Below are 24,816 nucleotides of genomic sequence, written 5' to 3'. Positions count from 1 at the left end.
GTTTTTGTCTGTGCAAAAATATTTTTTTATTTTTTGTAGGAAATAATATATATTCTCTATAACAACAAAGTTCTATTCTGTGCAAAAAATATATTCTGTAAGAAAAATATATATGCTAAACAAAGTACGGTGCTCTGTAAGTGCCAACTGAGATGTTTTGTTCTTCAGTAACTTCAGTGACCAGCTTATTCATTATATTGCTGTTTTCTTCACATCCACTTTCTTTCCGTTGATGTATAGAGTCCTTACAGAAATGCAACAAATTAAATGAAAGACTGTGGTTGGAGAAGAGCAAATAGTGGATTATATGCTAAGTCTTAGCCTAGTGTAAGTAATAAGTATGCTGTTAAGAGTAGTCTAACGTTAACATCACACTACCAACTATCCTACTAACACGCTATATCTGGACACCATGATTGCAGTACTGCTGCTATACGTATGTTACCTATGTTACACCAGGGAGCTGCTATTTTAACCAGCTCCCTGGTTATACGATATATGGGACTGTTAAGCCGGCTAGATACAGTTGGCTTTTCTGTCGATCGTATCGTCGTAATATCATGTGCAATGTGATGTCGCAAAACCACTAACTTTTAACTGCATTTCGGTTCTGAGCAAGGAAGTAGCCTACATTGTACTTGCACATTTATGGCCAATATAATGCATAAGCTGTTCACTGAAGTTACTGAAACACCAACATCTCAGTTGGCACTTACAGAGCTCCGTACTTGAGCATATATATTTTTCGTACAGAATATATTTTTCGTACAGAATATATTTTTCGTACAGGATATATTTTTCGCACAGAATAGAGCCCTAATGCTAGAGAATATATATGTTTTCCGTACACACAATACAAATATATTTTTGCATAGAATATAATTTATTCTGTAGAATATATATAATTTCTGTAACAGAATTTATATATTTTGTTTGAGAAAAAAAAAATTTCAACACTTGAAAATACGCCCTGTAGTAAACCTGCCGTCCATTTTGGCCACTGCTCACTTCTTCACATTTCAAGGTTATTTGTTTGGAACGTTAGCCGGTGTGTTACGTAATCAATTTGTCAAGGATTGCAAAAGAAACGAACGTGGGAAAGTCACTTGCACAGCTCAAATTTCCTGCGATCTGCCGCGAATGCCTATTAAAATGTCCAAGGCATGTAAATTGTTACAGCAGTGGTGCAGGGCGCATTTTCACTCAAATGTTTATACTTTTAGAGAATAGATATATTTTCTCTTAGAGAATATTTATTTATTTTCTCTTAGAGAATTGATATATTTCTTTACATAATATTTATTGTGTAAGATAATATATATTTTTCTTTAAGAGGATAAATATAAACTGGTCTAAAGAAAAAAATTTGTGTTAGAGAATACATATTTTTTTTACAGAATATTTGCTGTAAGAGAATATATATTTTTGTTCAGAATACATATTAGTTAGGCCTATTAAGAAAATAATTTCTGTACGCATGGAAAATATATAAATATATACTTTAAATGAATAAATATAGTTTACAGGGAATATATATGTGTAAACATATTTACATATATATAAATATGTCTAAAATGTATTTTTGAAGTTAACCATGTATGTATTTCGCAATTTTTTTTTTTTTTAAATCCACAGTTTATTTTCTTGTATTATTTCCTGATTGTTATGAACCGTTTTAACTTGTTAAAAAAATCACTAGACTGCCTATGATATGCAGGCGCGTATCCAGAGGGGCGTTGGGGCGCGCGCCCTCCGGGTACGAAAAAGAGGAGAGAAAAAAAAAAGAGAAGAAAAAGGGAAAAAAGAGGGGGGGGGGAGAGGAGGAAGGAAGGGAAAAGAAAAGAAAAGAAGAGAGAAAAAGGAGAAAGGGAGTGAGTAAAAGAAAAACGCCAAGACACCGGGAAGAGAAAGAGGAACAGTGACAGCATTACAGCGATGATCCCTATTATATACACAGGGTAGCCAGTGACGGATCAATGATTTCGGAAGGGGCGTGTGCCTCACCCTACCCCTTACACCGACAACTCCATTTTTGACGTTTCCATTTCTCCTCTCTCGCTAATGATCTATGGTCTCTCATAACACGTGTCTGTGAATATACGCCTTACACAATTGTAGAATTGTGCTATGAAACCAACTGTGGCTGGTCTCGAACTCGACCGTGTCGTCGGGGAACATGACGCATTTCGGGAAGGGGGCGACCGCCCCCCCCCCTTCAGCATGTTTCTTTATGATATCGATAGTAATTTCAAAATAGAAAATGCTTAGATGCAACTAACAAGGCCTTGGAAGTGTCATTTCCAGCGATCTGGGAGGCATTTTCGGCCAAAATTTTCTCGTACGCTTCGCACCAACTCATGGTAGCGCTATACGCTTAGATAATTTGCCTCCCTTGGCAAATTCCTCACTACGCGCCTGTACGAATTTGTAAAGCAAACAGCAGTTATCACATCATATACCAGTGAGCATGAAGATGGCGTTCCAGGATGAACAGCCTCAAAACTGCCCGACTTGCCCGAAAAATATAACCAAAGTTTTCGCGCGCTCAGCGCGCGTTCTATATCTAAATGTCAATATCATATAAGCAAGCATCGGTTATTACATCGCATGCCATCGTGTACCGTACAGTCCGTGAAAGTTGCGCAGTATACCTCGGGATGCTAATGTAAACAACGAAATGTCTTGTATGCAGATGGAGAAAAAGCATGGAGGTCCAATTATGTCATAACTCTCTTTTACATTAGTAATGGCGAATTAGGTGCTGCACTCTGCAGCCCCCCCCCCCCCCCCCGCCTCCTACGCCTATGTGTGTAGTGTTCGGTTTCGGAAATATCTGTTATTTTTTCATTTCCTTCAACGAAGTTTTACAATAGAAGTTTTAATATTTGTACACCAATAAATGAACTGTATCTGAATTATGGAAAATTTCCTGACCAACATTCTTCATCACACTTCCCTCTACTCGTGCAATTTTGACCGCTCTGTTAGGGGTTGAAGGAGGTTTTTCTATATTGGTTGAAATTTTGTGTAACATTAAGGGTATGTTTTGAAGTGAGTTTATTCACGAGAAATGTGAATTTTCAAATTCTGAACAAATAATGGGCTTAAAAACTTCAAAGGTGGGGCTGTCGGGTATTGTGGGCCGTTACGTATTACCTACAAAAGCAATGATCCACAGGACATGCGATGAGGTCGAACATGATGTGTGACTGGTGAAAATCTTCAAAAAGGTTATGGATGGGAAAAAAACTATTGGGAAATACTTGGTTCTCAGGCAAAAAGTGTACATCTGGTTGGTCATTTTGAAGCCCGAGAAGTGCCATTTCCGGTGATCATGGGGGTTTTAAAACCAGAAATTTTCTTGTACGCTACGCGCCAACCGATGGTGGCGTTCCGCTTAGATAGTAATTCGCCCCCCCCCCCCCCTCTCGGATTAGAAAATCCTGGATACGCCCCTGATACGAATCAGTGCAACGAACAGTCAACGAATACACAAGCGAGTGAAACTGATTATCTAGCGTTTCTGGGGTTTTATTTTGGCAAACTAACGATTTTGTCAATTGTCGCTGGTAACCCTGATTATTATTATGTTAACCGCTGAATGACCTTTGTTTAACCCGTACTAGTTTGAAGTGATTGACAGATCAGCTGTGCCGCAACTCATTACAACTATCTGGTACACACTTGTTGTACTCCCTAACTCCGAATATTGAGCCTATCGTTTTGAATTCTACACTTGTTGCTAGCGTGAGTAGCGTCAATACACGATTTTTATCGTCAACTCTTCTCCGAAATCGGGTGTTTTCCGTAAAAAGCTTGCATCCTGAAATCCAGATCATCCTCGGTGCAATATATTCATAACTGACCTATGAATCTAACGGAGCATTGTCACTCAAGGGCTATGAACCTTGAAAACGAAACTTTTGGAGCATATGTACTACGCGATTTCCGGCTGAGAATGACACATTTCCAATCCGAATTTTTTTACCTGCCCGGGCGAGGATCAGATCCAGATTACGGCTCAAGTGCAAATGCGACTGGGTCAATGCAACAGTTTACCCCGTGGAGAGATGATCGTCTGATAAAATCAGAGGATCTGATCTGGATCTAGTATAATAGCACAAGTCCAAGAACAGATTTAAGAGCTCAGGTAAGTGCTAATTTGCACATTTAATCTTTATAGCAACAAATATGCTCATATTCTTCTCTATTGCATACTGTACATGCTGCATATTTCTATAGTTTATTTCAGGCTTTTCCACTTACAAACATATCCCCTCCCCCCCCAAAAAAAATAACAAAACATAAAAAACAGTTTGGGCATACATAGGCTATGTCCCTGCATGGTCCAGTCTGCAGATTTTTACTCACATATCTTGCTCTCACTCTGTGTGATTGTGGAAAATAAGGACTGTGCCCCCAGGACGTGACTAGGAAAGTTTTGAAGGTCAGGCTATTTTATTGAAGTTAATGAGTTTTGTCCTTTGTTACAAGTTGTACTGAAGTTTGGTAGAAGAGTACCATTTTGACAAACTATCAAAGTTAAACATTGTCAACTAGAAATTCACTTTTCACTACACAGTCTGCATAAAGTACTAACCTCAGAAGCAATCAATCACAACAATATTGTCTTGCCTGATTGCAACTCCATTGTGGAAATATAACCTGAAAATTGTGTCCCTTAGTATTTGCATGGAGTTCTGTTTATAGCTCCATGGTATTTGCATGGAGCTATCTGTTTATAGCTCCATGGTATTTGGTTGTGGTCAAACAGTGTGTCAATAAAGGATCATATGACACCTAGCCAGTTCATATCACAGTGTAAGGCAGTTTATACTGCAGCAACCATCAGTGAATATATACACAGTTTTCAAAAGCAGGGTTAACCACAGAAAGGGAGTAAAACTGTTGAGCAGTGGTCATGCTCTGAGGACTTAATCTTTCAATGCATGCCCTTGGATACAGTTTCATATTCATGGCTCATATTATTGTGGTGTGCAGCTGAGTAAAGGAGAATTTAGTTGTGCTCATTTTGTCATTTTGCTCCACTTAGATGGGAAACAAAATGTGCGAAGGAACTTATAAATATTAAAAACTTGCCAGTTTTCTGTCAGAATGTGAAGAGGATGATCCTGACAACTTGGACTTTGTGCCAACTCTTTTCTCATCTCCACACAAAAGCAAGGGAAATACATCCCTATCTAATACACTTAGAAGGAACGTGAGCATGGATAATGAAATGGAAATTTTGGAAGCGGAACCAACTTTGTATAATCACATTTAAACAAAACTTTCACTGTCGTTTGAAGGGGGCAGTCACAACATAAGTAACAATCATCAATTTAGTACTATTTCTCCAGCTACAACAAATGATTCGCTGCGGCTCTACCTTGTATAAGTTCAAATGGAAGTACTGTAGCAGCAGTAGCTTTGGTATTGCCAGGGAATTTTCTGCATCAACTTCTTCATGTGATCAAAACCTTTCTTTCACCAGGAGTGGGAAAAACGAAGGAGACGCAATAAAGCATTTGATCCACTGCCTATGTTCCAATCTGATTGCTGTGATCGTAGCTGTATCAAATCGCTTGTTTACGATGACCTAGAACAGTCTTTTCTTGAAGTTAGTGAAGTAAGGGAAACTGAGCTAAAGCAATTCACTCTGGACAATATTAGGATTCATTAGGAAAGATCACGTCACACCAGATACAAATCTTGTTCTATTTGTGTAATTTGTGGGAAGATTGTATGTGAGAAAGCATTTTGTATGTTTTTTGGTATTAGTAGCAAGTTATTCAAAGATTGTCTGAAATCATTTCAAGCTGACAAGAAAAATGCAATTCATGGCAATAACTTTTAGGCAAGAAAAGGATGAGAACAAAATAACATCTGCACTAGCTTGGATGAGGTGTTTATTCGAACGTATTGGGGATTGCATGCCCCACAAAACATAAGTGCACCTTGCAGTGTCATACACAAATACTTCTCTTTATGCACGCATGAAGAAGGAAATGATAGAAATGGGCATTGGTGAACAACAAAGCATCATTTCCAAAGAATACTTTATGGAAAGCTGGAGTAAATATTAATAAGAGTTCAAGATTCCTAAGGTATTTTATCTTGTGAATTTGCATTATTGGATTTATGACAGTTACATGGGAAAATGGAATACAATTTCAATTTCATCATAGCTAGTAGCTTTAAATTAATTAACTAGCATGAAGTCATTGATAAAGTATACTGAAACTTGTGAGGTCCCAAAGTGCTGTTGTAAGACTATTTTGCCAGAATTCAATTTCACACTAACAATAGCAATGTGGATGCAACGCCTTCGCACCATTCAACCTCATGGGCTCAACATTCAGGAAGGACATGACAAACATTTCTTCTGCCCCCCTCCTTCCCTTGTTCCCCACCCCCTCCTTCACTCCTCTTCTCACAGCCCTCTTCCACCCCCTTTTCTTCTTTTTTTTTTTCTCTCCACACCTTTCTGTCTTTGTCCTTCTCCAGTTTATTCCCTACCCTATTCCTTTAATCCTCTCTTTGTCCCTCCACTGTTTATCTCCTACCCCTCCTCTTCCCCTGTTGCTTTCTTCCTTCCATCCCTTGTCTACTAATCTCCTTACATGTATTCAACAACTCCCTGGTATCTCATTGTGTTCACCATGTGCTCATTAACCTGTCTGTATTCTGTGCATGTTTTTGTCCCATTTGTTACTGTTACTTGTCCTGCTAGGATTGAACTAACTCTGTTTTTACCTCCATGCTTTTACACACTAACAAGCTCTGTGTACATTACAGATGATAACTTTAAGTACATGGGCTGCTGATCAATCACAGTTGGTGGGTTTCACAGCCAGGGGTGTCAAAACCACAGGCATTGCATCCTATTATCTTTGCTGACTATGGAGGCTTTAACTTCATACAATCCAGTGACATTTAATCTGTTCAGTTAACTACATGTGCAGTCCATTAAACATTTCTTCAGAAAAATTCATGTGTCTCTATTGTTAGCTTCAGCAAGCACAAAGACTGTACTGTACATACTGGAGAGAATACACCTCACAGCTAGTGTACCACTACAGCTGCATTATCATTCCTTAAAAACGTTAGAATTATTGTCAAAAAATTTGATTTAAAAGAGTTTTAAAGAACATGTTACATAACTTTCATTGTAACCTCCCCTCAAATCAGGAAGAAAAGTGCTTTCTGCTGAAATGTCAATAAACAACTCCTTTAAATGTTGACATTTTCAGAAAGTTCCTTGAAGGTGTGAAGTATTGTCCCAAATATGCCAGAAATTAAATGCTCACCTTTGATCAAACTTCTTTAACTGTTTTCATTTCCACCATTGAGGACATTTACCTTAACTGTCTGAGACAATTTGACAAATGATTACCATGTGTGTTCATTCAGAATGACTGAGCAGAGTAAAGACCTCCAGGAAAGTACTTTTTTGAAAACGTATAGCAATTATGCAGTAGCGTGCTTTAATGTGGGGCCTATACAGACTATGGAAATATCAGGTTTTATTCCAATTTTCATTAGGTGCGGATGATATCTGAGTGAAATGAATGCCAGCAGGACACTACCTTTCTCTCAAATTAGGGTCTTATTTCCAAACATCCCTATCAATTGGTCTAATAAATAACATGAGAAGATGTTGTACAGCTTTACTTGTTCTTTTCTCAAAGCTACTCTCAACACCCTATACTCCTTTAAAGGAATTTTCTAGAGTACCTAAAAGAATGCTTAGCTTCAGTTATAATTATTTAAACAAAATTCCAGCATGCCCATTGCATTATTCTATGGGTAGTCATTAAAACAACATGTTTCAAATTGACACAATAAAAGTCTTTACTAATCATTACCTAACTTTTTCTTGATTAGGTTAAGCAGTTCAGTTTAACACCATTGTGTGAAGTCTAACTTATACTTTAAATGCTTAATTAAAGTATTTCAACATTATATTTTTCTAGACAACTGAGTTTACTGTGTGTGGTACTTATCAGTCCTTGAAAGAGGTAGCGGAAAGAGCGAGAACTGGAAAGGAAGATGAAGAATGCCAACAATTGCAAGAAGTTCATCTTAATCATGTTAAGTAAGTCAAAATATGTTACTAATTTAGAATTAAAAGTTTATGTCTGCTTTCCTTTTTGAATCCTTGCAGAAGTCAAAAGGAATAGATAAACTATTTATTCCTTCAGTCCTCTATATGTGTTGGTGTGCCAGTGATGCTCCTTCTTAACACTTATCTCTTTCAAAAAGTAGAACTTGCTTGAACTACAAATTGGATATGTAAGTAGCCTTAACTAAGATGATAAACCCTATAGTTCAGAGAAAGGTCATTGGATCAACAGAGGCCAAATATTGAAAACCTTGTATTCATGATATCTCAAGTTGCAAAATTTGCTTGAATTGCCAACTTGATATTTATGTGGATAGCCTAGATGGTGTGTAGTTACAGCTAATGTATGTGGGTAAAAATTCAGTTGTGTTCAATATCTCTCACACAATAGTATGAATAACTTGGGATCACCATATGTCAAGATGTTACCATTGTTCAAACTTTTAACTTTGTTTCAGACAAAAGCCACATTTAGTTGTTTCCTAGTATTGGTTTATGGAGGTCAGAGTTCATTTGAAGTCAGCACAAGGGAGGAATGGGGCAGGCAAGGAAACTTAACACAGCTTCATATTTGAAGGGTAAAAAAATGCAAATACCATGAGTTTGCTGTAAAGTCATGCAAGAAAAGTGGTGGTGCCAGCCTTGAAGATTTAGGGAGGGACAGGTGGGGGGGGGGGTGATAAAAAAATTTGTTTTGGTTGGGGACACTTAATTATTTATATTTAGCAAAATGGTTCCATCACTTATAATTATTCATGTAGTATAAACACTCAAGATATTGTGCTTTCTTTGCCAGCACTCTGGTGACAAAAATCTTGGAGATTTGGTCTTAACCTGTCCTACGATATACTTAATATGGATTAATATGATTTAATATGATGTATTTCAGTTAGAGTTCTGGTGATATGAAGTTTTTATTATTGGTATATTGCAAACAGTTTCCTGAAAATAGCCAAAAATACTGGGATATTGTAGCATTCTTTTTCATATATCATTTATATTATTTCTCAAATGATATCGGATCAAAACTCAAATCAATATTTCTTATCTGATATCGTTAACCCTGTATCAGTTAAGAGTTTATTTTGTATCATAGTATGTTCTATTTTTACTAGGTCAAAGGAGAGCAGTAACATCTTGCCCGCACTAAGGCGTGCCAGGTTTCTTTGGAACTGAATACCCTTGTAATGGATGGAATGGACCAATCAAAGACTGATCTGCCACATTTTGTCCAGAGTGATAAGGATGTTAAACATCCACGTCCACATAACAGGTCACTATTATCATGGAGCTATAATAGTTCCATGGTATTATGAAGTGACCTAAGAGTGCACAACACGGAAAGTGTTTATGTCATTATAAGTGTAAACATCACATTTTCTTGTTTCCAAGAAATTGTAATCCTACAGTATGAAATTGTGATGTCATGTTGGTGTATAGTACATTATGTATGTGCTTGAGCAGTATGTGTGTGTGGGTGTGTATACAGGGTGTTTGTTTGTATGATGCCTTGTTTTTCAACACAATGTCTCAAGAGGGGAAGCTTGATTATCTTAATAAATAGTATAAGGATGGACACCTAAGGTAACAAGAAGTATAGTGTTCCGATTGTTTGGTTGAGGTCAAATCAATTCTGTTCTTTATTAAAGTTGTTCTGATAAAGATAATGGCCTTGGTATCCATTAAATATTATGTGACTGTTTTTTTTTGTTAAAGCACGTAGTAGGTTAATTATCAAACTTAATTTAAAAGTAAAAAACAATTCATAACAACCTCTTTATCATACATGTCAATGAAGTAGTATTCAAACATGACCATTACATGCAATTTGTGGACACTAGTGAAGCACAAGGATACTCTTGGGAAGGATCTGATTTTGCAATGGATAATTGTTACAGGGAGAATAAGAACCGCTATCTTCTGTCCTTCTGCCCTTCTGCTCCTTGCTTTTAGAGTTGAAGATCTTCAGAGTGGTGATATATATAAATGTTATAACTTTTCTAAAGAAGTTATTGAAGTATCTGACTATATTCAAGTTGGGAATATAGCAGCCGTAAACCTCATTGATTCAAGACCATACTTCGGAGAAGTCACTAAAATTTAAAAGTATGAGGTTATTTTACATTGGATGAAGGGATCCTGGATTGGAGACTGGAAACTACTAGACTGTGGCCAAGGAAGAAATAAGCAGCCATACACATCATCAGTTTCTCTCCATTCCTTAATGTTCTGGGACTTTAATTTAACCCATAAAAATCGCCTTCCAAAGAGGGAAGTCTGTGACTTGAAAAAAAAAAATATGCAGCTATAGATAAAGAATTTGAGCTGAATAACTAGGAAACCTTATGTTTTACACATATTATTGATTGGGCAGTGTGTACTCTTATTTTCTTGCAACAACTTGTGTAAAAAAAGATATGTAGTTTTGAGAAACACACATAATTTTCTCTGTGGTGTATTGCTACACTTAACTGGTTGGGGCGTACTGGTACGCCCCAAAGATATATACAATTTATCATAGTGGTGTATAGCTACACTGAACTGGTTGGGGCGTACTGGTACGCCCCAAAGATACTGTATATACAATTTATCATAGTGGTATATTTCAACACTTAACTGGTTGGGGCGTACTGGTACGCCCCAAAGATATATACAATTAATCATAGTGGTGTCTTGCTACACTTAACTGGTTGGGGCGTACTGGTACGCCCCAAAGATATATACAATTTATCATAGTGGTATATTTCAACACTTAACTGGTTGGGGCGTACTGGTACGCCCCAAAGATATATACAATTTATCATAGTGGTGTATTGCTACACTTAACTGGTTGGGGCGTACTGGTACGCCCCAAAGATATACACAATTTATCATAGTGGTGTATTGCTACACTTAACTGGTTGGGGCGTACTGGTACGCCCCAAAGATATATACAATTTATCATAGTGGTGTATTGCTACACTTAAAAGCACACTCTCAGCTAGGACATTTTTAGAGGGCGGGCCAATTTCATATGTTTCGATGGTTCACCGTTAATCACGTGACACGGTATTTGTAATATACTGTTACTGCCAGTGTACAGTGTACCCTGTATGTAAATATACGTAATATATAGCACAGTTTCATGCAGTGGTAGCATAACACACGCAACGTGTATATTGCGGCCGCGTCGCCGCGCTGTTGAGGTGGAAGGCACAGGTTGCTTTATTGTGGGTCCCGATGCCAAAAGCAGTGAGCGACAAAACGGACATGAAATGAAAAGTGTACTTGAGCTGGTGCTACGTACGTGGACTGGGTCTCCAAAAACGATCTACTGGAACAGAGATCGGGGATCGACAAAATGACCAATGCTACCTTCGCGGATTATTTACTGGCATGGCAGATCATACGAGAAGGTAGGCAGCAAATTATGCTAACGACTAACGTTATATATTTACTATTTAGGCTACTGCATACTGTTTTCCGGCCGAAGTGTTTGGTCTGCCGTAGGCTTCATTGTGATATTGTTCGATAGATCATGCTAGCTAGGCCTACTACTACGAGTACTACAAACTAAGGCAACTAATACACCGAGAGACATAGGCTAGTACAGTAGTAGTATAGTCAGTTTTGCGAAGTTTGGAACACTGCGAAGTTCGGACACCCCTAAGAAATACGCGATTTCACGATGAGACAACCTACAGCAAGAGCCAATTGCACGAAAAACTACGAAGCTACAGTTATTTTCTCTCCAAAATGACCCAACCATATCAAGTATAGTTTCAGGTGAGTTATACCATCCCAGCCAGCATGCCCAGTTGGGGCCCAATTGGGTTTCACTCGGGCTGCCAAGTGGGCCCCAATTGGGCTTCCCAATTGGGGCCCATTCAGATTTGTCATTCCGTTCCACACAGGACCCAATTGGGCCAAACAGATTGGGGCCCACGAGTGGCCCAAACTGGTCCCAGTTGGGCGAGACTGATTGGGGCCCAAACCAATCCCATACGGGGACCAACCGGGCCAGCTGTATGGGGCCCACCTGGGACCCATTCTGGGCCCCAATCGTTTTGGCCCACACAGAACCTATACTGTGCCCAATCAGGCTAACTGCATGGGGCCCAAATGGGACCCATTTCGGGCCCAGTTGATTGGGCTTGACCCAAGTGAAACCCACACTGGGCCCAACTGGGCCAACTGTGTGGTCCAAATTTTAAGCCCAGCTGTTTCACTGTGTCCCTTAAAATAGTTCAGTTATCTACAGGTTTACCACCTCTCAGCATTCGGGAAAGTGGCTGAAGGCCAAGTTTCAATTACGACCATGGGATGGGGACGTAAAATAACAGCCCTGGGAGCATGCAGGAAGTGTTTGTAAAAGTCATAAGTTTGTCTCAGCGTGAAAGTGTAGTCGCCCCTATCATCCAAAGGACGAGAGAAGAGCTGGATATAGCTTGGTTGCACTTGTGTCCCACATATTATAGTAGGTTGTTGAATCAATAACACTTGAACTGTTCATGTACTGTCGTGGTACAGCAGAGATTAATTGCCTCAGAAACAAATCCAAATAAAAACAAATGTATTCATGTCTACATTCAATGAAATATATTTTTCAAGACGACAACAATGAAAACTAAACAATAATTTATAAACTCCATAATTACATTTTAATTTAAAGAAAAAATATGAAACTCTCAGAACTGAAACTATATGCATCCTAATTGGAGGGAGCATTTTGGCATTTGGAGAAAGAATAGAATGTCCAGGCAAACCCTGCAAATGTTAACGATGAGGGCAAGATGCTATATATTGAACATACTTTTGCATTGCAAATGCAATGCGAATGTTGCTCAGGGCCAACAGTATGTATCCTCTAGATCAAATGGAATCATAAAAACATGAACTCATTTAAAATCGCGACCGAAAGCGGAACTTTTACTTTTTCTGGCAAGGTGAGAATAAACATCTTCTATGTTTTATGACAAGATAATGACATAGGTAATAAAAAATATTGCTACAGTAAATCTGGAAAACACAAAAATATAAATGGATGGATGTACTCTAGAATAAAGAACATTGATGAGCAAGAATTAAGGTGTATAATCGTTTAATGTAGATACGACACAATGAAAAAGAATGGAATGGTTTAGTACTAAGCATAAAAATTCACATTAAAGGGCAAGTGTACTCAAAATGTGATTTATGTATGTTATCAAGCTTTAAAAATCATGCCAGTAGCTATCCATCCCATCTCTACACAGGGACGTAGCTAAGGCCTGATGATGGGGGGGGGGGGGGGGGTGTAGTGGCTGAAATTCCAACTGGATGGATTTTGGAGCCAGAAAATTCCAACTGCTGCCTTGTACCCCCCCCCCCCCCCGTACTACTCATCAACATTACCATGTGGAATTATGCGGAATTATTTTTCGATACATCTGTACCACTGGCCCTCACTACACAGTAAGCAACTGAGTATAGTTATCTGCTTGAAGGCTACATAGACTACTGACTACAAAAGCTATGTTAATGTAACGAAAGGGAAAACTTTTTTTTTCAACAAATTATATTCGACGACATAGTGAATTACCAAAAAATACAGTGCTTTTTACTAACACGCTTAATATTATTTTCCTGGGGGGGGGGGGCTATTTATCACTCACATGAAACAATTTCAATTGTTCACTTCATTCCAGCTAAGAATTTGGAATGAAATCAACAATTAAACATTTGCAGAAAAATGTTTATGTTGAGTTGATGAGATACCATAAGTTGTTAATTAAACATTGTGCAGAAAATGTTTCAATTGCTCAGATGGAATGAAGTGAACAATTGAACATTTCGCAGCAACATTTCCAATTGACGAGATATGATAAGTTGTCAATTAAACATTTTGCAGAAAAATGTCCAATTGACGAGATATGATTAGTTTTCAATTAAACGTTTTTCAGAAAATTTTTCAATTGCTCAGTTAAAGCAACTGAGCAATCCAACATTTTCTGATATTTGATAAGATTTTATTTTGCTATCTAAACAATAGACTGAAAAATGTCAATTTATGGGGCAAAGTTTTTCTTATGTTGATGGCACTTTTAAGCTTCCATAGATTAGCATTGAGTGTTTCAATTGTACATACCATAGTGCCAATGTAAGCTAGTGAACAGGGTCAACCCACCTATTAGCAAAATCAATACGTAAATTAACCAAATTGAAGCTGAACGTTGTACAGTAGTTCTAGGCATTTCTTTTAGAATATTCAAAATCATACAAAGTTTTGTTATGGTGGAGTATAAGGATCGCGAGATACAATTTCTCAATGTGACAAGGAAAACGTGGTAAATATGACTGATTAAAGGTCAATTTTGACCGAAAATTTTAGGACACTCACAAATTACAAGAATATGTGAAAATTAGAGTGCGACAGTTGGAAAAATTGAGTGCGACAGAATATGAGCATTTGGAAAATTCCTAAGAAATAAAATAGAACGGCAACACTAATATTTGATGACATCAGTTCCTTAGGTTTGTAGCAATTCCTATGTTTTAAATTGTTATTCATAGTCATATAAACATGGAAGTTATAACCCTATCCATTCTAAAATGTTAACATGTTATGTCAGCACTTGGGATTTAGATGATGTTTACACAAAATTATTTATTTCACATGTAAGGAATGTGTGGAAACATATTATATATATTTCAAAGGGAAATATAATACTTTTAGTAATAGCCAGGTATTGACATGAAAAATATGGTGTGGCCATTCTACTCCTATTAAATAACAAACTGCAAACAGTCATATCTTGGTAACTGAACATGCTATGAATATGGAAATAGGGCTACCGATATGATTTTCAATGCTCTAAGTATCAGATAGGTGAACTACAGTTTGAATAAATGCCCCCTTTAATCTACAAAAATGTAAAAAAAGTTTGAACATGAAAAATACATATTTACGAATGTTGAAATTGTCTTGCGGTTGATGATTGAAACAATGGATGAATAGGTTGACTGCGTCCAATTGATTGTCGAGATCGTGTTGACAGGCCTTGAGTTGTTCAGTAGTGAGTATTGGCGAAAACAGCTGCCTACTTTCCCGGAACTTAACAAAGGAGGCTGTAGGAATAGTAATGAAGGCAACAATAATGGGTGGGTGCTCTCGTTGAACAGCGTCCTTAAAATGTTGGAGACGTGAGATTAGCCAAGGAGCAGTAACTGGAGATCGACGGAGAACTCTGTGACCTGAAGAATTGCTGGCGAATTCCGTAAGGTTGTTAAATGCCTGCAGCACAGCGAAGAATGACCCAGTCGTTGGTAGGATAGTGACGTAGCTTATCTATGGTATACAGAAGCAAGTCTGCAACAGTGGCTCCTCTTCTAATTACAAAGTCTATGCTACGTACAGGTCCTTCAGGCCTACGATAGTGATCGAAAGAATATGCTGTTGAATCGGTTACAAAGAGAAAATTAATGCGTGGTGATCCACTACGAGACAGGTGTATTTGAAAACGAACAAGGAGACTTATCTATGAAAAGTTTATAATAATACACCAACCGCGATTGCTCTGCAACTGTAAAAGTCTAAGTCTATGTAGACCGTAAGGATAGGCTGTCGCGAGTAATACACGAAATGACATGCCATTAGGTCTAGGCTAGTTGCCTGATAATGCTATAACTTATACTAGATTAAGGGTATTGTAAAACAAACCTCTGATCTAATCATTTGGATCAGTCCGTCTAGTAAAATTAAATGAAACGTGGTCGGTCCTCCAATACACGAAAATACACACAGTGCACCGTCGCTCAGTCCAAGCTTAGATCGGTGGCGTGAGAATCTTTACGCCAAGCCGTGGTTGGAACTTCCAGAAGGTGGCGCGAAGTAGTAGTAGACTATAGGGCGCCTAGGCTTACCATCCTATGAACAGCAACCACGCTAGGCTACGCTGATAAACAATAATCACCTGCGACGCGGACAGGAGGTGATCGTTAGGCCAAGAGCTCGCGAGCAGTAAATTACACGAGCGGGCAATGTCCGAACAAATATTGATATTAAGGGTTGAAGTTCCCGAGGTAAAGATATGCGTGTAGAGCTGTAATTAAGTATATTAATAAAGGTCAGCTGGTACTCGTAATAGTAATAATCCACATGTCGCGGAGGTCCCAAGCTAAGATGACGCATGTATTCCTCTGGTGAGTCCCTTAGAGTATTTTCCAAACGAGGAAACCCGTCACAGAAAGTTTACACTTCCGGAGATGAGGGTGCAATGAAATAAAACTTGCTACAAATTCACCCAAATGAGTCACACCCTCACAGAAAAAAAATTGTTCCAAAATACTCACCGAGTACCAACTCCTTTCGAGTGAATGATTGAATTATCAATTGTGAATTGAACTATTTCGATGGATTTCGTTGAATCATATCGGATTTCGGAAAGCGTTCTCGGTCATTTCTTTAGCTTTATTGCCGTAGAATGATCACGTGAGGGCATATGGAGCGCGATACGTATTGGTGGCAAAAAAACGCGCCTAATTCGGGAATCAGTGTTGCCAGTTGGCTTTGTCATAACGATAGTGCAGTGTGGAAATGAGATATATACATTGAAGTAGGTCAGCCGAAAGAGTGAAACCCAGGGGCGTACCGTACGGGGGGGGGGGTGGGGGGGTGTTTGTGAGTTCCTCGGTAAAATCAAATATACTGATGACCTTCTTTCTTTTCTTTTTCTTTTCTTGTCAGTTTTTTCGGCTAACAATCTTACCAATTTAACATATTTTTCGCAGACTAACCTCATTTTTTCGAGCGAGATTGCTAACAATCAATTTTGGTCGGTAAATTTGGGTCCGTACACCCCCCCCCCCCTTACTCGACGCAGTCACAGAAAGCCCCTGGTGAAACCGTCTTGCTCCCGAATGGGCCCGAAGCGGGCCATACATGAGGGCCAACCTGATCAAAAACCGAGTCTGTCCCAATTGGGCCACTACGTTAATGAATTAACTGTTGTCAAGGATTGGTGGCCTAAGAAAAGAACCTAAGCTTTCCAAAGCAAAAAAAAAAGTATGTATTGAACATCTCAATAATGTTTTGAAGTATGTTAACCAGAAGGGCCAAACTGTATTGTTCCCGAATGGGCACTGAGTGGGCTGGCCCTGGCCCAACCAGGCCCAATTCAACCGAGTGAAACCCAATTGGGCCCCAACTGGGCATGCTGGCTGGGATGAGATATAGCCTACTGGGACATTGCCATTGAAACATCAAACGTTATGACATTTAGTGTATGTAAGGTATTAGTAGATGAGTTATAATACTGCAGGTGTATACTACTAACATAGAAATTAAAAATTTAATAGAAATTCTTGCACATCACTAGTTTAGGTTTGCACTATATTAAATGGACCATTCTTGAATACTTGCAGAGTTGACACTATACATACTGTAAATCATAAAACAGATGTGATGAATTTATGCTGCCAATAGCAAACAAAGTTCTGTATTAACTAGTAGTGTAACTACTGTTCTGTGTTTGCAAAATTGATTTGAATTTTTGACTATTTAGTGAAGGGCAAAATGTGGTATTCAGTAATTTATGTTGGAAGTTATATAATTCACTATGTCAGGGATTTGCTCACACTGGGCAGCTAATATACGCCCAGTAGTTCTGAATGCCACCCCGCACAAACAGTATTTAACCTGTTTCGCCCAGCACTCTTTGATGATAATTTAATAAGTTTTACCATAACCAAAATCTGGGAGAATATATGGCACAGACTAGGAATATAGCACCACCTAAGCATACTTCATGTGCAAAATTTGTCCATTTGGGGGGGGGGGGACCCCACCCATGAAATATCTCTCCCAGGGTGTGGATCACGCTACCGCCCAATCTGCCTGGCACTCAAATATTCATGAGCACTTCCCTGCTATGTGTACAGTATGCATTCTGATATATTATTAACTTTGCACATCCCAGTATTATTTGTCTTTTTCAGTTGAAGGTGTGTGCCCAATTAAGAAACTTGAGAGGTTGGTATCCAAACTGATCAACCAGAAAAGATAACACCAGTTCCTCAACGAAAGGCCATGCCCAACAGAGGCTGATGCAGCAATGCACTCCAGCAGCTATACCCCAGTGGAGACTGGTAATTTTTTTGATGTACATACTGTAACCATTCCATGCTGTAAATAAGTCTACATTTTAACTATGTGTGCAGTCTACTACTGTAGGACTGTATATGACTAACCAGATTTAGGACATTGGACACATTTATTCATTTATTGTATTATGTTATATTAATGACATAGACATGTAGTGCTAAATATGGTGCTAATACAGCCACTGGAGGTCTGTAAATGTGAGGGACCCAAAAATGTTCAAACCCCACAAGTTAATGATAACAGTACCTGTAGTATTTTTCCTTATCTCTGAAAAATAAAGACATTTACCAATCTTGTAGAATGTGCTACCCCCTGTACCTACCTGTCTGAAGCAGTTTGTGTTCAAAAATTGCACATTTATTCTTTTCTCTTTATGTTTTCTTTTTATGTTTCATGATGATGTGGCATCATTTGTACATACAGTACAGTACTTGCACTGCTTAAAGATAGTTACTCTTAACTGCCTATACTGTAGTCGTCATCTGATCAGGTTGTCATGTGCATATAGTTTCATATCAGCAAAGACATTGACATTTTTGGCAAATTTTGAGTGTGAGCTATATTTCTAGTTTAATGTGTTATGGGCATCATTAAGGGGTCTACTTTCATCCAGATTTGAACAATAATTTTTAGTTATTACAATGAGTACAAGTTACAATCTCAGTGAATAAACAAACATAACATTTATGCTGGCTCCAACCCAGTTACCTTGGCTATGAGCCTGAATGTCTCTTTTGCAATTAAAATCAAATAAATCATATCTTGGAAAATCATTTGAACAGGTATATCTTTGTGACACAGCACAGCATAGCGTTATTGCATGATGGATGTTTTGCAAGCAGATATAAGGGTTGGAACTGGAAGTATTTGTGTTGGATTGTTTCATTAATAAATGTTTGCTTCTCTACTTTACGTAAGATGATTGTCATATTTCTTGTTCTCCAGTGAAAGCTATGGATTTGCATAGTGAACGTTATTAACATGGATACGGACAATTTTGAAATAGCTGATGTCAAAGCAGTTTCTCAGCTTATTTAAATACCATACATCAAGGACACAAGAGTGGACAATGGGAGTAACAAGTATCCAGAATGTAGATATCACAAGGCTTCAAGACAATTGAACAAACTGTACCATAACAGACAACAACAAACATGGTGTCTCAGTAAAATGAAGTTATTAAGCTAGTGCAATGTATCATAAGAATTTATCTTCTCCATGGTGTCAAACATTGATTGTTGCATTCAGTGCGTTATGTATCCTTCTCTTTTCTGTAGTATTTAGCATTGATTTGCATGTTCATTCATAGTGTAAGTAAACTACATAATTGATGTCATCAAAGTTACAACTGTGTCATATTAAATAAGTAAATGATTGAAATATTGGTTTCACTACATACTTGATTGTACACTATTTGGCTTTCCATGATAGCAATATCTGATGTTTTTAATTACTGTAGCTTGTTCAGTCATACCAGTAGTTCTAATGTGACATTGATCTTGGGTTATTTATTGTTGGTGCAGAATAACTTGTCTTTATTTTGTATTGTGTGAGATCAATTTAACATAACATATATTGTGATGTCATAGAGTGTTGAAGAGGTACTCTAACTTGCAGCTAGTAGTGATAAAACAGTTCATTCAGTGCTCTCATGATAACCCAAGTTGGGCCCAGTGGCAGATGTAGATAGTGGTAGATGGAGATGTTAGAAATGCAGGGGACATTATAGGGTCTTTTGAAGTTTCGGCAAAAGTTCGGTAAAGCTGCTATACTTATCATGGAGAAGTTCCACAATGGAGGCATGGCGTCTCCTAGCCTTATTTGGGTATATGTCCTTGCATTCCGTATTTGGAACACTGCACTACTATTGTTTGTATTGCTTATTCTAAAGTTAGGTAAGTCAGTATTGTAACATGTTTTTATTTTTAACACATTGATTGCATCTGTACAGTTGTTACATTGAGTTCAAATATATACAATAACCATGAGCAGGGAAAACTTACCACTATCTCACTTGCATTTCTTAATGTTCAAGTGACCATATTCATACTTTAACCAAAACATTTCTTCCATATTAGATAGTGTTTATCCAGAGTAGGTTACAGGATATTTTCAAGGTGGGCTATGTAGTATTGTCCCCAATTTAGCATGCTATAATTGCTAGAATATTTAATATGTTCCTAGAGGTCTTTACTTTCCAAATTGTTCTAAGGCATTCTAATTGAAAGCATAAGATGCCTGAATGTCCCAGTGAGGTAAATTTCCTGCAAGGTGGTAATAAAACCAGTTTCAAAACTTTGACCAAAGGTAACCATATTTGAATATCTGGTTTATTTGGGGCCAATACAGCATACTCTGGTCGAGAGTTGGCGTGGAAGCCACCATATGTTTGTAGTAATGCAGTAAAATGTAGTATAGGCAGCTGGAGGAGTCCAGTTTACCCCTGTGCCGAAGGTCATTCATCTTTTAGGGTTTTTTGGAGAACACTTTAACCTTCCCAACCACAGAGCTCCCAACTGACCCACAATTCGCGGGTTGGACCCGCATTCTAACACCCAAAGCCCCTGACCCGCGCAAGCATCCCAAAAACCTGCATTGTAATTGACAAGTATACATAAAAAAATTGCATCAAATTTGGACTTAGCAACCATCATATCTTTAGCATTTAGCATAATAGAGTATAAAACCTCCTTTACATCATCATTTGAACCTCAAATTAGGCTATATTTCATTTCATTGGGGCGAGCAGCGAACATTTTCATGCCACGGGCAAGAATGAATTATCACCTACTACTCAATTTATTGATGTTACACATAAAAAAATGCATATTTCTCAGAAAATTGTGGGTGACAAAAGCCTTTCTAGGTGCCACCATTTTACATGTAGGCATCACCAGGATTCCCAAAAAATAAAACGGGGAGGGAGACACCCCCCCACATACCCCTCCCCCAGGACGGCAATTCGTGGCATGGACCAGCATTTGCCTTCTCAAGAGTTGGGAGCTATGCAACCATACCATTAACGACATGTTTCTATAGGCCCAGGTGATTGAATCCTTAGGTAGCCGTCCTGAGCTGGTGCGAATCAGCAGAGAGAGAGGTTGTGGATGCTACGCCTTCGCACCATTCAACCTCATGGGCTCAACATTCAGGAAGGACATGACTAACTTTTCTTCATTCCCCCTCCTCCCCTTGCCCCCCTACCCATTACTCCTTTTCTCATAGCTTTTTCCACCCCTTTTTTTCTCCACACTTTTCTGTCGTCTTTCTTCAGTTTATTCCCTACCCCTTCCCTTAATCCTCTCTTTGTCCCTCCACTGTTTATCTCCTACCTATCCTCTTCCCCTGTTGGTTTTTATCTTTCATTCTTCTCTCCATCCCTCGTCTACTAATCCCCTCTTTGTGTTCACCATGCTCATTAACCTGTCTGTCTTATGTGCGTGTTTTTTTCTACACAGGGTCTCTAGTGGATAAGCTGTTTGCTCAATGTTTTATTTTATTTTGAACTCAAGTATTGAAGAACGTTAGGCCAGAAGCAAGTCGTTTCGTCAAATAACAGTACATAAGCAGCACACATTCAGTCACATGTTTATAGAGAATTACACGACGAAACTATTCGCATTTTATTTCTTCAGCAATTTCTCCAACAGAAATCGGCAGCACGAGATCATACGGGCCCATATATGACTTTTCATAACAACTACCTGCTGCTACGAGCTGGTATTGCGTTTTCCCAGCAGTACAATATGCACTGTTCCATATAGCAAATCGAAAAATTGCGTAACTCGAATAGCACACAGTACAATTACACTGTGCCAATAGGTTACGCAACACTGAGAGGCAGATTAGAATCTCGGAAATCTGATACCTTCGCGGTAACGGTACCCATTTGCGTATGCTGTTTATAGCTAAAGATGAGAATGCCATATTAAAGAAATGAATATGTTGCCGCTGTGAGAAGAGGGCAGCATTGTTTTTATTTTTTAACCGGGGAATACGTTGAGACAAGAGTTTTGATTTTAGCAATTTCCTAGCTGAGAGTGTGCCTTTAACTGGTTGGGGCGTACTGGTACGCCCCAAAGATATATACACTTTATCATAGAGGTGTATTTCTACACTTAACTGGTTGGGACGTACTGGTACGCCCCAAAGATATATGCAATTAATCATAGTGGTGTATTGCTACACTTAACTGGTTGGGGCGTACTGGTACGCCCCAAAGATATATACAATTTATCATAGTGGTATATTTCAACACTTAACTGGTTGGGGCGTACTGGTACGCCCCAAAGATATATACAATTAATCATAGTGGTGTATTGCTACACTTAACTGGTTGGGGCGTACTGGTACGCCCCAAAGATATAAACAATTTATCATAGTAGTGTATTGCAACACTTAACTGGTTGGGGCCTACTGGTACGCCCCAAAGATAGAACTTATTACAAGTAGTGGTGTATTGCAACACTTAACTGGTTGGGGCGTACTGGTACGCCCCAAAGATAGAACTTATTACAAGTAGAGGTGTATTGCTACACTTAACTGGTTGGGGTGTATTGGAACGCCCCAAAGATACAAAAAAATTGTACAATATATCCATTTTGCCCCAAAATGACTATTTATCAAAAAATACTTGTATTTTATGTTCGCTTTGGGAAAATCATACCAAAAATAATCATATATTAAATTTTTGCTATATTTTGTCAACTTGATTGATAAAAATCTTTGCTTTTGTTAGTAAGTGATGGTTTATTCAAAATTCAGTGAATGTTATGGCTAAATTGGTTAATTTGTTAGTATCTGTAACAGCAAACTCTTTTAAGACATCTAATCCACCAGAATAGAGATAAAATGTTTATGTCTGCTCATTTTACTATGAATTAACAAGGTAACACTGTTGTGTAAAATTATTCCATGTAAATGGCAATGTATCCTGCATTTCTGAATAAATGTATATTTACAGAATTTTACAAATAAGAAATGTTACATGCAAATAAATGAGAAAATACGCAACATATTTCAAATGTCATATTTTTCATGTACTTATACAATGCAAAAACCAGGCCTTGGTTAACAGACCACATTTCAACGTAAAAGGGTTGAATTCACTCGTACATCTTTCATTTTTCAGCTTTCACTTGGAGAAAAAGTGAAAAGTTATATTTCCTTAATTACCCAAATGTTTCCTAGTCTCTTAAGCACGTTTCACCCGCATGAAAGAATAGCAAGTTCGATAAAAAGGGTCACCATACACGAAGGCAAAATTGCACTAGATGCATCGACAAGAAGTTCACATTAACTGGAGAATGTAGTCGGATTTGTGTTATAATCCGTATCTTATAAGATAATAGCTTCTTCTCTTAACAATAATGATGTCTATAAAACTTAAATGATGCTCAAGTGGCATAATAAAAAGGTTTATACTTACAGTTTGTCCCTTTTAGGTCTCGTTGAAAGTTTAATCTTGTGCAGTTTCTCTGTTGTTGATAAGCTGCTGCTTAAGCACTGATATGGCTTGATGTGTTACCGAGAAGCCTCTTTTATTGCGGTTTAACGTTTACATAGAATTGAACCACAGGGAAACAGCGGAAGAACATGATATGTCGCAACGCGTTAAAGAGATTCCCATTTCGTAGACACTCTTTCCCTGATAGGTAGATTGCACCATACTTATGCGGCATGGAACCGAGGATGAGAATAAGTGCTGTGTTGAAATGATACCTTATTTAAATATTATATAGTTAGTCAAGATTTCACCTTCGCGAGAGAGTACGTATCGGCTTCACGGAAACAAATCGAACTACACTTTCTTTAAAAAAACTTAAGGAACATAAAAGATTAAATCATAAGAATGGTACCGGTTAGAGCACTGATACAATACGAAATTACATGCAGGCTAACCGAGAACCATACGAAAGAGCATGCAGGGTAACCGAGAACTCCACGAAAGTACATGCAGGATATTCGAGAACTCCACGAAAGTACATGCATGATAACCGAGAACTCCACGAAAGTACATGCAAGCTAATTGGAGGGTCAGAGCTTCCAGAAAAGTAATTTTGAATACTTTTAGCAAGTTTATAGCAGACGAAATTTTAAACATAATGCTCTATATAAGCCAACTTATTATAGAGGATTACAAATCAAAAGTAAATGAGATGTCTAATGAGAAATCCAAAATGTGGCATCATGAAAAGAGCTCGCACTCAAAGGAAGTAGACTCGACTTCCTACTTTTTGAATTTGGAAACGCCCCTCCCCCCCCTTTAATAAAAGTAAACAATCGCCAATCCTACGCGTACAATAGGTGAAAGTTGGAACATGGGAGTATTAACCTGTTGGCAAAGTACTTGAGTGCTTGGACTTTGTGCAGGCCTAAGCCTTGATACACACAATTATTATTTTAACAGTTAGGCCTACATTGTTGTTGAAAGAAGCCATATTTTATATAGATATGTCATACAATCTGGGTATTACGTTGCATGAAGAACAAAACCGCATTCCAACAAACGCTCTTGAAAGGATGTCATTGATATATTTTCAATGGGTTGGTTAAGATTTTCTCCATAGTG

General features: G+C 38.2%; 1 protein-coding gene across 4 annotated transcripts in view; it reads right to left on the bottom strand.

The window, feature by feature from the left end:
- The window catches only part of LOC139980268 (clotting factor C-like), a 140,397-nt gene extending 116,565 nt beyond the window's left edge, over positions 1-23,832 (bottom strand). For all 4 annotated transcript variants that reach the window (XM_071991809.1, XM_071991811.1, XM_071991812.1 and 1 more), the window contains exon 1: positions 23,674-23,832. The gene's annotated coding sequence lies outside the window, so the exon portion shown is untranslated. The remainder of the gene's footprint in view (positions 1-23,673) is intronic.
- Positions 23,833-24,816: the final 984 nt, after the last annotated feature.

The sequence above is a fragment of the Apostichopus japonicus genome, chromosome 14 (genome assembly GCF_037975245.1).
Source record: "Apostichopus japonicus isolate 1M-3 chromosome 14, ASM3797524v1, whole genome shotgun sequence".
Lineage (NCBI taxonomy): Eukaryota > Metazoa > Echinodermata > Holothuroidea > Aspidochirotida > Stichopodidae > Apostichopus > Apostichopus japonicus.
The sequence above is the reverse complement of the archived record's forward strand: the minus strand, read 5'-3'. Positions and strand labels throughout refer to the sequence as shown.